The sequence below is a fragment of the Cyanistes caeruleus genome, chromosome 28 (assembly GCF_971803275.1).
Source record: "Cyanistes caeruleus chromosome 28, bCyaCae1.hap1.1, whole genome shotgun sequence".
NCBI lineage: Eukaryota > Metazoa > Chordata > Aves > Passeriformes > Paridae > Cyanistes > Cyanistes caeruleus.
In genome coordinates this window covers 2,570,091-2,581,601 of record NC_141728.1, presented here as the reverse complement: position 1 = coordinate 2,581,601, position 11,511 = coordinate 2,570,091, and the positions used below count along the sequence as shown (strand labels likewise).

Sequence of the window (11,511 nt, the reverse complement as noted above, 5' to 3'; positions counted from 1 at the left end):
CCCTGCCCATGGCAGAGGGGCTACATCTAGAGGGTCTCCAATCTCCCTTCCAACTCAAGCTCCTCTCTGAGTCTGAATTACAAACCCATCATGACAAAGAGAACACAGCCAACTTGGCTCCCTCCACCACATTATTGGAGGTTTCTGTAGTCCCTTGTTGGAGACAAGGGACTTGTATCTGGAGAGATTTTCATGGTCCTGCAGTATTTATGTGTGACTTTCCCTGCTTCAGTGCCCCAAAAGATGCCAGAACAGGTGATTTGCACAATAGCCAAGCACAGAGCTGGTTAAGCTGCCTGTGAGTCTGATGGCAGAAGTGCATTCATGGCACTGCAGTGTTTCCCCTGTACAGGTGGTATTTGGTTTTCATCCTGAATATGCAATGTTCATGTACAATGCTTATAGATGCATAAAGACTGGCTTTAAATCCTTGTTCCCTCTTCACACGGGGATATGTAATCCATCAGAAATATTTCACAAGGAGCCATATTAGGTTTGGGCTTGATGGGATGGGTTGTTTAAAGTGTGCGAGGAGTAATGGTGTCTCTAACAAACAGCACTCTTGTTCATTCAGGTTTGTCCTTTCTCAACCCGATTGCATAGAAATCACTTTTTTACAGCAGACTCTAAGTGAAATTCCTTCATACAGCTGAGAATTGTCAATTCAGGCTGATTCAAGGGGGAGTTTCCTGTTCTTGTGAAAAGACAATCCAGATAACCTTTTGGCTGTACATCTTGGAGGAGGCTGTGCAGTTAAGAATGAAAAGACATTTCTTTGAAGAAGTATCTTGAAAGAGCTTTTTGTATTATCAGAAGCAGCTACACTGATATTGACCTCCACAATGAAAAATGCACAACCATTCATGTGTCTTCATCTGGCCACAATTCAGAGCTGCAACTCCAAAATCTCATCCAATATGTTGCTATAGTGTAAACAGCCAAGGAGAGCAGGAATACCAACATTTCTCATCAGTCTTTTGGCTTGGAAAGACCATGGAATTGATGCTCCCTTAGCTGTCAGCCTAAACTCTGCTGTGCAAACCTTAGGTCTATGTTGGACCTTAGAAACTTCTTTAGCACCAACTTAGGTGCAAAGTTGGTATAAAACCCTTGAGACATCCCCCTGATTTAGGGTGACAGAACTTCACTGTTCCAGCACAGAATTTACTTCACTTGCTCCTGCAAGTCATTTGCACGGTGGAAGTGAAATCAGTGCCTTGCTATCTGGATGTGGTGGCACTTCACACCCATCCTGATAGACAACAGGGAAACAGATTTGTTTCTATTATACCATTCCATCTAAGTCTCTGGTTTGAGAGCAAAAGGAAAAGAAAGGGCTTTGTCCAGTGGGCTGGCTAGAAGAAACCTCTAGAACCAGCAATTCATTAGTGGTCGCTACTGACTTGGGCATATTGGAATTCGATTCCCTGGAGTGGTATGGATTGGATCAAGAAGGGGGAAGAAGGAAACTGAGATCAAAGGCACAAGTGCTTCGAACTGAGTGTTGGCAAACAAACAATGTACCCTGTGATGCTGATGCAGTCAAAAGATCAGGGTGGGATGTCTTTAAGAGGAAATCTGCAGCTGATTCCAGCCATGGATCCCCTGAAGGATAGCCCTGCTGCCGAGAAGATGAACTCCCTCGCCGCAGGCCGCAACCCTGTGGGCATAGGCAGAGGCACAGGAGTACATGTGTGGGGAACCCTGATGGTTCTGAGTCTGATCATGGGCAGAACTATCAGTCTGCTCTCCAGGAGTTACCCCAGCGTTGAGAAGCAAAGCTCAACCCAAGACTGTAGGCAGTGTTTTAAAAACACCCTGGAAAAACAAAGGCTCACAGAAACCCTGGCATATGGCACACACTAGGACTGCAAAATGGGCAGCAAAACAGGAGAGTGTGAGCATAACCACACTCGGTATCAAATGTGCCAAATCAAAAAAAGAGTAACCTGCCATGACCCAAGAGTGACAGCTAAAAATCGGTGGTTAGAGGTGCAATCTACAGCAGAAAGGAAGAAAATCCTGGCCCATGCATGACACAAATGAGCTGCTGGATTAGAGCCTGTTGTTCCCACTTGGAACAAATGTAACCATGCAGTATGGATCGGAGGGAGAATGGAATCAATGCTTATGGCACATTCCCAAATGAGTGCAATAGGCTATCATCACAGCCAACCAAAAGTGTGTAGGATGGGAGGGAAAACGTATTGGGTTGGAGAAAATCTGAAATATGGTCAAATAGTTTCTCTCAGCAATGAGCCTGTAATAACTAACCTTCTCCACAGTAATGATGAGTGAATTTGCTTATGATACAGTGCAACTTTCTGTTCTGCAAGAGATGGAGAAGGAGTAGATACAGAAAGTCAATGAAAACAGACAGCTCAAGAATCAGAGAAACAAAAGGCAGAGGCAAAACAAGAAATAGAACAAGAACAGCTAAAAGCATTAAATGAACCATAGGAAGAGTTAGAACTTGGTAACTAGTATGGTAATTGGAACCTACCTACCTGCCTCAAACAAGAACCTTTTTGTAGATCTAATACAAGAGATGGCTACAGAATTAGGATGATCTAATTGTTGGATTTGTGGAGGGCTGAAATCAGCTGAGAAATGGCCATGGAAAGGTGAGAGCTTAGCTCCAGACCAACTTCTAAACTGGAATCCTACCTAAATTTCCAAAACATTAAAATGACCCCAAGGGTGGGTTTTAGATCATCAAATAATTGGAACAGTTTGTATCAGCAGGGAAGGAAAAAGATACACTGAAGTAGTAGGATATACTCCTTGCACATTCACTTGAACAGTGAATTCAAAGAACAACACCAAAGCCTGGCAACCAGAAACCCCCACTGGATACTGGAGTCAAACAAAAAAAAAAAAGACAAACTGTGATTGGAATGATCAGATCAAATTATGTTGGCACAAAAGTCCTGGAGCTAGTCCTTACCGATCCTTCAAAAGCTTAAAGAATTTCTGGGATAAAGCAGAAACTGTCAATGACCAATGGAAAGCACCTGATGGAATCTACTGGATATGTGGGGAAAAGCATCCAGTGAATTACCCTGCAGGTAGAAAGGATCCTGCACTCTGGGAATGATTTGACCCTCCTTTTTGCTCCCAAAGTAAATTATTAGGAGCACCCCTAGATGAGAGCCTGGGCAGAGAAAAAAGAGAGCTGAATCTTGATTTTCCAAAAGCAGGAGGGAATCAGAAGTGGGGACAAGATGAGTGGCCTGCAGAGAGCATAAGAGCTTGGAAATAGCCCAGCAACTTGGGCTCAAGACGGGAGCTGGGGATACAGGAGCCCAATTTACCTATTCAACCGACTAGGAAGACTTCAAGCCATGGTAGAAATTGTATCAAATCCTACCTCTGATGCTCTCGAGTTATCAGCTAAACAGCATTCACTAATGCAAGCATTTGTGTATCAGAAGCGAATTGCTTTGGACTACTTGTTAGCAGAAGAACGGGGAGTCTGCAGCAAGTTCAATGAATCTGAATGCTGTGTAGAAAGAGATGACGATGGAGAAACCATAAGAAACCTTGCAGCAGAAATGAAGAAAGTGGCACATGTAGCGGTTCAAACATGGAATTCTATCCTTCAAGCTTCTTGCTGGGATCAGTTGTTTGGGGGGAATTGTCTGGGGAAAGATTGGTGGAAAAAATGAGGATTTTTAATATGATGTAAAAGAATGGGGCTCTTATTTCTGCCTTGTCTCATCCCATGTTTTATCCGATTCATCCATTCTGTTGTCTAAGGCATGCAAATAGCAGCAATGCCCATTGATCCTGAGTTAGCTCCAATAAAAACTGGCCAATCCAAGGGAATACCCAAAATATCTAAAAGAACGGAATTGAAAGAAAAGAAAGAGAGCAGAGCTGCTGAAGCTCAGGCCAGATTTAAAGCTCAGACACAACTATTTGACAAGTAGCATGAAGCTACTGCACAGCCAAAATACAGCTCAGGATACAATAGGCACCTGCATTGATGTACAATTAAGCACCCAAGCAAAAGAATCAAATACTAAAATAACCAATCTTATAAAAAATTATTCCTTGTAAATACTGATTATGAAAGAAGTGAACTGTATCTAAATTTATCCTAAAAGCACAAATTTATTAATTAAGAAAGAAAGACTGTCTATATATTATATATATCTATATATATTTATTCATGCTATACTATAGCATGAATAAAATCGGGCTGAAGTTGTAATCTTGTCTGACAAGAATCCTAGCATATTTCCAGGAAACCTTCCCTGACGAGTGTTGTAGTGCATCTAGAAATCTTGGTACCTCCCAAGGGTAAAACTCACCTCTGGTTTGTGTAATGTTAGTTCCTACCTGAAAACCTTCTTTCCCTCCCCCCCCTTCCCATTGGCTGTGACCTCCCTGCATCCCCTAATCACCCCTGCCCCCTGGTATAAGAGATAAGATCCAGAGCATTTCGCTCTCTCTCTTGCCCCGGATGGACGACAGACAATAAACCCGGGATTATTCCAGCAAGTTTGAGCTTCCTGTGTCTAGATACTTTGAGTCCGTGTTGTATCCACTCCAGGACTCCCTCCACCGCCCGTGCCCAGGGACGAGCAGGCTCCACGGGGGGTGGGACAGAGGGGTCCCATCGGGGAGCTGGATAGCGACAGAGTGGCGCCCAACGTGGGGCTGAACAAGCCCACGTTAAAGGCTTATCGGAGCCAGGGTGAGCCGTTCTTTGGAGACTTTGGATGCAGTTAAAAAAAAAAATACAGCAAAAAAAGTTTCCGAAAAGGAGTCGAAAATCCTCCAGCACCAGAGGACCGATTCCAGGGCAACAAGTATCCTTCCACCGCCAGAAAACGACAGAAAAAGGTAAGATTGAACTCCGACACCGGGCTGGGAGGGGTGGAGAGTGAAACAGACCCCGGGGGACTGTGTTCCGTGTAACTCCTTCCCAGCGGCAGCAGACCCGAGCGTGTGGGGTTCCCCCAGCCGTGGGCAGAGACGGAGAGGGGGTGGGAGAGGGAATTCTCCCTGCTGCCAGTAGTGTGAGTTTAATTGTAATCCTTTTGGTGCAACCTTGTTTTCTGTGGTAGGGAAAATAGACAGATTGTGTGCAGAGCTGCTGTGACCTCCAAAAATGGGATCCCGGCTATGCACACAAGAAAGGAGTCATACACAACAAATACAGAATTTTTTAAAAACCACAAATGTAAAAATTTCAAAACATAAGATAAAACAGTTTGTATCATATTTGACTCAGCAAAGTAAACAGATCGAATTGTTAAAATTAGATTCAGTAACTGCCTGGGATGAAATTGGAAATTTATTAACCTTAAAAATAGAAGGAGGAGACAAATCGGCCCTGAAATTCCTCCCAGTTTTTCTTTTAATTCGAAAAGAATTAGTTAACAGAGAAATAAAAACAGAAGACAAACAAGCACCACAGTATCCACCTAATTTTCCTAACTTTTCCCCCAAAACCTCTGTTCCCCCACTAGAAAAGATACCCGAGACAAACAATACAAGTTCTAGTCCGGTGTGTCTCTCTCAGTCACCTAGTCCTGCCTCACAAGCCATCAAGGCTCCCTCCCTATACCCTGTCAGTGTTACAGAAAATGTATCTTTCTATCCCCACATGGCTGAGAGCCAAGATGGCGCCGGCCACGTGTTACCCGGCCACATGGTGAATCCCCATGTGTATCCCCTTTCTCCTACCCATAATCCCCCCCACCCCTGCCTGGCCCCACCCTATGACCCTGCCCCCCGAGGCTGTAACCCTATCCCCTGTTCCTCCAGCCCCTGTCCCGTGGGGAGGGGGGGCGGGGAGGGAGAGAGTTACACCCCTTGCTCCTGTAGAGGGTCAGGGAGAAGGGTGTCCCGGCTCTGCCCCCCGATGGGGGGGTGCCAGCCTCCCGGACCCGACGTGGGGTGGGGGGAGACCCCGAGACCCGGCATGGCGGGGGGGGAGACCCCGAGACCCGACATGGGGGGGGGTGGAACCCTGAAGCCCGGCGTGGGGGCGAGTGCCCCCCAGCCCGGCTCCTGTGGGGGCGGGGCTGGGGGCGGAGATGGGGCGGAAACCGGGGGCGGGTCTGGGGGCGGAGCCGAGTGGGGGCTGAGGGGCGGGGCCCCGCCCAGTTCCCACGGTCCGGGGGGCGGGGCCGAGACCGAGCAGGGAGGTGAGGTTGCCTCACCACATTCCAAAGGCGGGTGTGGTTGCGCTGCTGCAAATTGCCCTGATGGCCCCGGGGGACGCCCCGGGGGATGGAGGGGTGGAACCTCACAGCCTGCTCCCAGTGTGGAGCCACATGGTGCCCCTGGGAGATGGGGGAATACGGGCTTCCCCGATGTCCGAGCAGGACAAGCCTTTCCCCCCGCCCAGCTCAATACAACTGAGAATAGAAAACTAAATAGTTTTAATTCAGCCTTTTTCCCCACTGTTGCTCCTGTCACCTTTACTGGAACGAGACCACAAAACCGTACTTACAAACCGTTTTCATACCAAGACAAAAAAGAAATTTGCAAAGTACAAAGAGAATTTGGCCGTAATAGTGAAATATTTAAAAGCATTGTTAAAACAACATTAACCTCAAATGATTTAGTTCCTACAGATATTAAAGATCTTTTTAAGTGTTTGCTTACACCATCTGAATTTGAATTATGGGAAAACACATGGAAGCGGTTTCTAAAAAACATACTGGTGGAATTATTAAAAACTAATCCCCAATATGTAGATTTATTAAATAATCCTATTACTTTAGAGCATTTATGCGGTGAAGGAGTATGGGAAAAACCTGAGGACCAAACTAGGGCATTGCCAAAAGCTGTGATAGATAAAATCACTACAGCTGCAGAAAAGGCTTTCACACAGCTACCTACAGCTGACACTAAAGGCAGTTATATTAATGTAAAACAAATGCCCTCAGAAGGATTCCTGCAATTCTTAGACCGATTAAGAGAACAAGTCTCCCGTCAGGTAGAAGACCCTGTGGTACAGACAGAGTTAGTCAAGGAACTTGCTCAGAGAAATGCTAATGAATCTTGCCGTAGAGTCATTTTAGGTTTGCCTGTGGATCCCCCTCCGACCCTGGCACAGATGTCAGCGGCCTGTGCAAAGAAAGCAGAGATGTTTTCGCAGGAAAAGAGACCTCCCTGGACCACCCCAAGACCTGTTGCTGCAGTTTCATCTGAGACAAGGAATGAACAGATGACGCCTGACCAGCAACAGCGAATTTGTTTTTATTGCAGAAAACCAGGACACTTTGCTAAAAACTGTCCTTTAAAACAACAGAAACACATGGATACCAGCTTGCCAAAAAACTTACATCACAGCGCTTATCCACTCAGCGTGCAGACATAAATGAAGTGGAAACGAATCTCTGTCCTTTAATAAAAAGGGGGAAGGGGGGTGAAAAACTGCAAAACTATAATTGTGAAAAACGTTTGCCTAATAAGGTCTGGCAACCGCAAAAGCGATTCAGACTTGTAACTTCTAAAGCTTTTTGTTTCAGATCTGACCGCTGGACTGTCGTGGGAGTAGATTTGCAGGATAATTCACAAGACCTGGCTGGACTGGATAGTAGGTATTTTGTTATTGGAGACACAGCACACACACCAATAGAGATTGAGGTGGCTCCCATGACAATCACAGGAGGCCTAACACACCTCACTCTCTTAGCTAGGTGTCCCCAACCACCTTTCTATATAGACAAAGGGCAGGTAATAGCCCAGGTAATCCCTGTTCCAACAGAAGTCCCAGTAGATGACAAAGCACCGGGAGTTTACTGGGCAGAAGTAGTGGGTGAAAACAAGCCTATTATAGGATGCAATTTAACACATAAATCAGAACATCTCCATGTAGAAGGGTTAATTGACACTGGGGCAGATGTGACCATCATACCGGAAAAGATGTGGCCATCACACTGGGAACTACAACCAGTGGCAGGAAAAATACAAGGTGTTGGAGGGATGAAACTGGCAAAAATTGCTAGAGATATCGTCCAGATCGAAGGTCCGGATGGTAGGATTGCTAGTGTCCGACCTTTTGTAATTGACTACAAGTGCCCCCTGTGGGGGAGAGATACCATGTTGCAGTGGGGGGTAAAACTCACTATTCCTGAGACACCTCAGGATTTTTAACAGAGGCCACTGTACAGCGTCCTGTCCAAAAATTATCTTGGCTAGATAATGATCCAATTTGGGTGAACCAGTGGCCTCTCAGCAAACAAAAACTTGGGGCGCTAGAAAAATTAGTGGAAGAAGAATTGGCTAAGGGACACATAGTAGAAACAACCAGCCCTTGGAATTCCCCGGTGTTTGTAATAAAAAAGCCAGGGAAAGACAAATGGCGTCTCCTTCAAGATTTAAGAGAAATAAACAAAAAAATACAAAACATGGGATCTCTCCAACCAGGAATGCCCTCCCCAACCATGCTACCACAAGATTGGCTACTAGCAGTACTGGATATTAAAGATTGCTTTTTTCAAATTCCCCTGCATCCAGAGGATGCACCAAGGTTTGCCTTTTCCATTCCTACCATTAACAGGGAAGCCCCAATGAAACGGTACCACTGGACAGTATTACCTCAGGGGATGAAAGCCAGCCCCTTCATCTGCCAGTGGTATGTGGGGTCATTGCTGTCCTCAGTGCGTGCTGAAAAGAGAGAGGCTATCATTTTGCATTATATGGACGATATTTTAATATGCTGTCCCAATAACAACATACTGAAAGACACCCTTGACCTAGTGGTTAAAGTTTTAACCTCTGCTGGATTCCAATTGCAGGAAGACAAAGTTCAGAGGATGCCACCTTGGAAATATCTGGGCCTGCAAATTACAGCACGGACTGTTGTTCCACAAAAATTGGAAATTATTGGTAATCCTAAAACTCTAGCAGATCTTCATTCTCTATGCGGGTCACTAAACTGGGTCAGACCCTGGCTAGGTCTCACCAATGAAGACCTGGGCCCCCTACTCAATTTATTAAAAGGGGAGAGAGAGTTACTGTCTCCCAGAGTGCTAACTCCAGAAGCAAAAACTGTAATTGAAAAGGCACAAAAGGCCTTGACAGAAAGACAGCCACACCGCTTCAAACCTGAGCTGCCTTTCAAATTTATTGTCCTGGGAAAATTGCCACACCTACATGGGTTAATATTCCAATGGGCTGAAGGGCAGAGAGACCCACTCTTAATAATAGAATGGGTCTTCCTCTCCCATCAAAGACCCAAGACTATCACCAAGCCACAAGAGCTGATGGCTCAGCTGATTCAAAAGGCCAGAGTAAGGCTGCGGGAACTGGCAGGTTGTGACTTTATGTGTATTCACCTCCCAGTCAGGCTCTCTGGAGAAGGGAAAAACTCCCCTGAGAGACTGACCAAAGAGATGTTTGAGCATCTGCTGCAGAGCAATGCTAACCTCCAGTTAGCTCTGGACAGCTATAGTGGGCAAATTTCAGTTCATGCACCGTCACACAAATTGTTTCATGAGGAATTCCATCTCATTCCTCGTGAGAAAAGGAGCCGGAGGCCACTCAAAGCTCTCACAGTGTTCACTGATGCATCTGGGACATCTCACAAGTTGGTGATGACTTGGAGAAATCCACAGACTCAGCTTTGGGAAGCTGATGTTGAGTTTGTAGAGGGGTCACCCCAGATAGCTGAACTAGCTGCGGTCGTGAGAGCCTTTGAAAAATTTTCAGAACCGATTAATTTAGTTACTGACTCAGCCTACGTAGCAGGAGTGGTGTCCAGAGCGGAACAGGCAGTTCTCAAGGACATTGAGAACAAACATCTCTTTAGATTGCTTTCAAAACTGATTTACTTAGTCTCGAATAGAGAACAACCTTTCTATGTGATGCATATAAGATCGCACACCTCATTGCCAGGTGAAATCGCTGAGGGGAACCGGAAGGCTGATTCCCTTGCTGCCCCAGCCAAAAAGGTATGTCTCCCTGATGTGTTTCAGCAGGCAAAAATAAGTCACCAGCAATATCATCAAAATGTGCCAGGACTGATTCGTCAGTTCCAGCTGACACGGAATCAAGCCAAAGCCATTGTGGCTACCTCTCCCAATTGTCAGCTCCAGGCAGTGCCATCATTAGGCATCGGGGTTAATCCCAGAGGCCTTAAGAGCTGTGAAGTGTGGCAAACAGATATCACTCACATTCCCAGTTTTGGTCGCCTGAAGTATGTACATGTGAGTATCGATACATACTCAGGAGCGGTGTATGCCTCTGCTCATGCAGGAGAAAAGTCTGTGCATGCTAAACAACACTTAGTACAAGCCTTTTCTGTATTGGGAATCCCTAAAGAAATTAAAACAGATAATGGCCCAGCGTATAAATCCAAGGAGTTCCTGGAATTTGTCCAGCAGTGGGGAGTGGAACATAAAACTGGCATCCCCCACTCCCCCACAGGTCAGGCTGTAATCGAGCGTACACACCAGACGCTCAAACAAGTCCTAGCCAGGCAAGGTAGTGAGACAGTGTGGATGTCTCCCCAACAGAAACTATGTAAAGCTCTGTTTACTATTAATTTCCTAAACTGCTCATTTGAAAACATGAATCCTCCTGTAATTCGGCATTTTAACAGTAGTGATCAGTTTAAATTGTCACAGCATCCACCGGTGTTAATCAGGGACCCTGAAACTTGGCAAACCAAGGGTCCCTATGAACTTGTCACCTGGGGGCGAGGTTACGCGTGTGTATCCACCCCTTCAGGCCCCCGATGGATTCCTCAGAAATGGGTAAAACCTTTTATTCCAAAGAATCCAGCACCAGCAAGAAGAGAAGAGAAGCAAGTGGCTGTTGCTTCCAAGAGAAGACGCCGCTGAAGAGAGCAAGAAGAAACCTCTCTAGCCCCTGACCTGCATACTTTGGCTGCGAATATGTTTTAAAAAATTTCTGTTTCCTTTTTTTTTGAAATAACCTACCTCTTACTCAAATCCATGTTTCTCATTTTTGTATAACAGAAAAGGGTGAGGTGTTGTAGTGCATCTAGAAATCTTGGTACCTCCCAAGGGTAAAACTCACCTCTGGTTTGTGTAATGTTAGTTCCTACCTGAAAACCTTCTTTCCCTCCCCCCCCTTCCCATTGGCTGTGACCTCCCTGCATCCCCTAATCACCCCTGCCCCCTGGTATAAGAGATAAGATCCAGAGCATTTCGCTCTCTCTCTTGCCCCGGATGGACGACAGACAATAAACCCGGGATTATTCCAGCAAGTTTGAGCCTCCTGTGTCTAGATACTTTGAGTCCGTGTTGTATCCACTCCAGGACCCCCTCCGCCGCCTGTGCCCTGAGACCAGCAGGCTCCACGGGGGGTGGGACAGAGGGGTCCCATCGGGGAGCTGGATAGCAACAGTTTGTCATCTCTTCTGAAGGGCGAGAGGTTTTGTAATTTGATATCATTCATTTTTGTGCTGGGTAGTGCTGTGCCTGTGACCGGTTGGGGGGTGGGAGAAAAGGGCCACATGGGTTTGCTTCCCGGGGGGAGCCCCACTGGGGTTTTCTCCCAGATTTGCCCTAAACCAGG

General features: G+C 46.0%; 1 protein-coding gene across 6 annotated transcripts in view; it reads right to left on the bottom strand.

Annotated features, from left to right (window-relative positions):
* LOC147649038 (olfactory receptor 14J1-like) overlaps nt 1-11,511 on the bottom strand; it is a 122,617-nt gene that overhangs the window by 102,377 nt on the left and 8,729 nt on the right. The gene's annotated exons all lie outside the window — the stretch shown is intronic.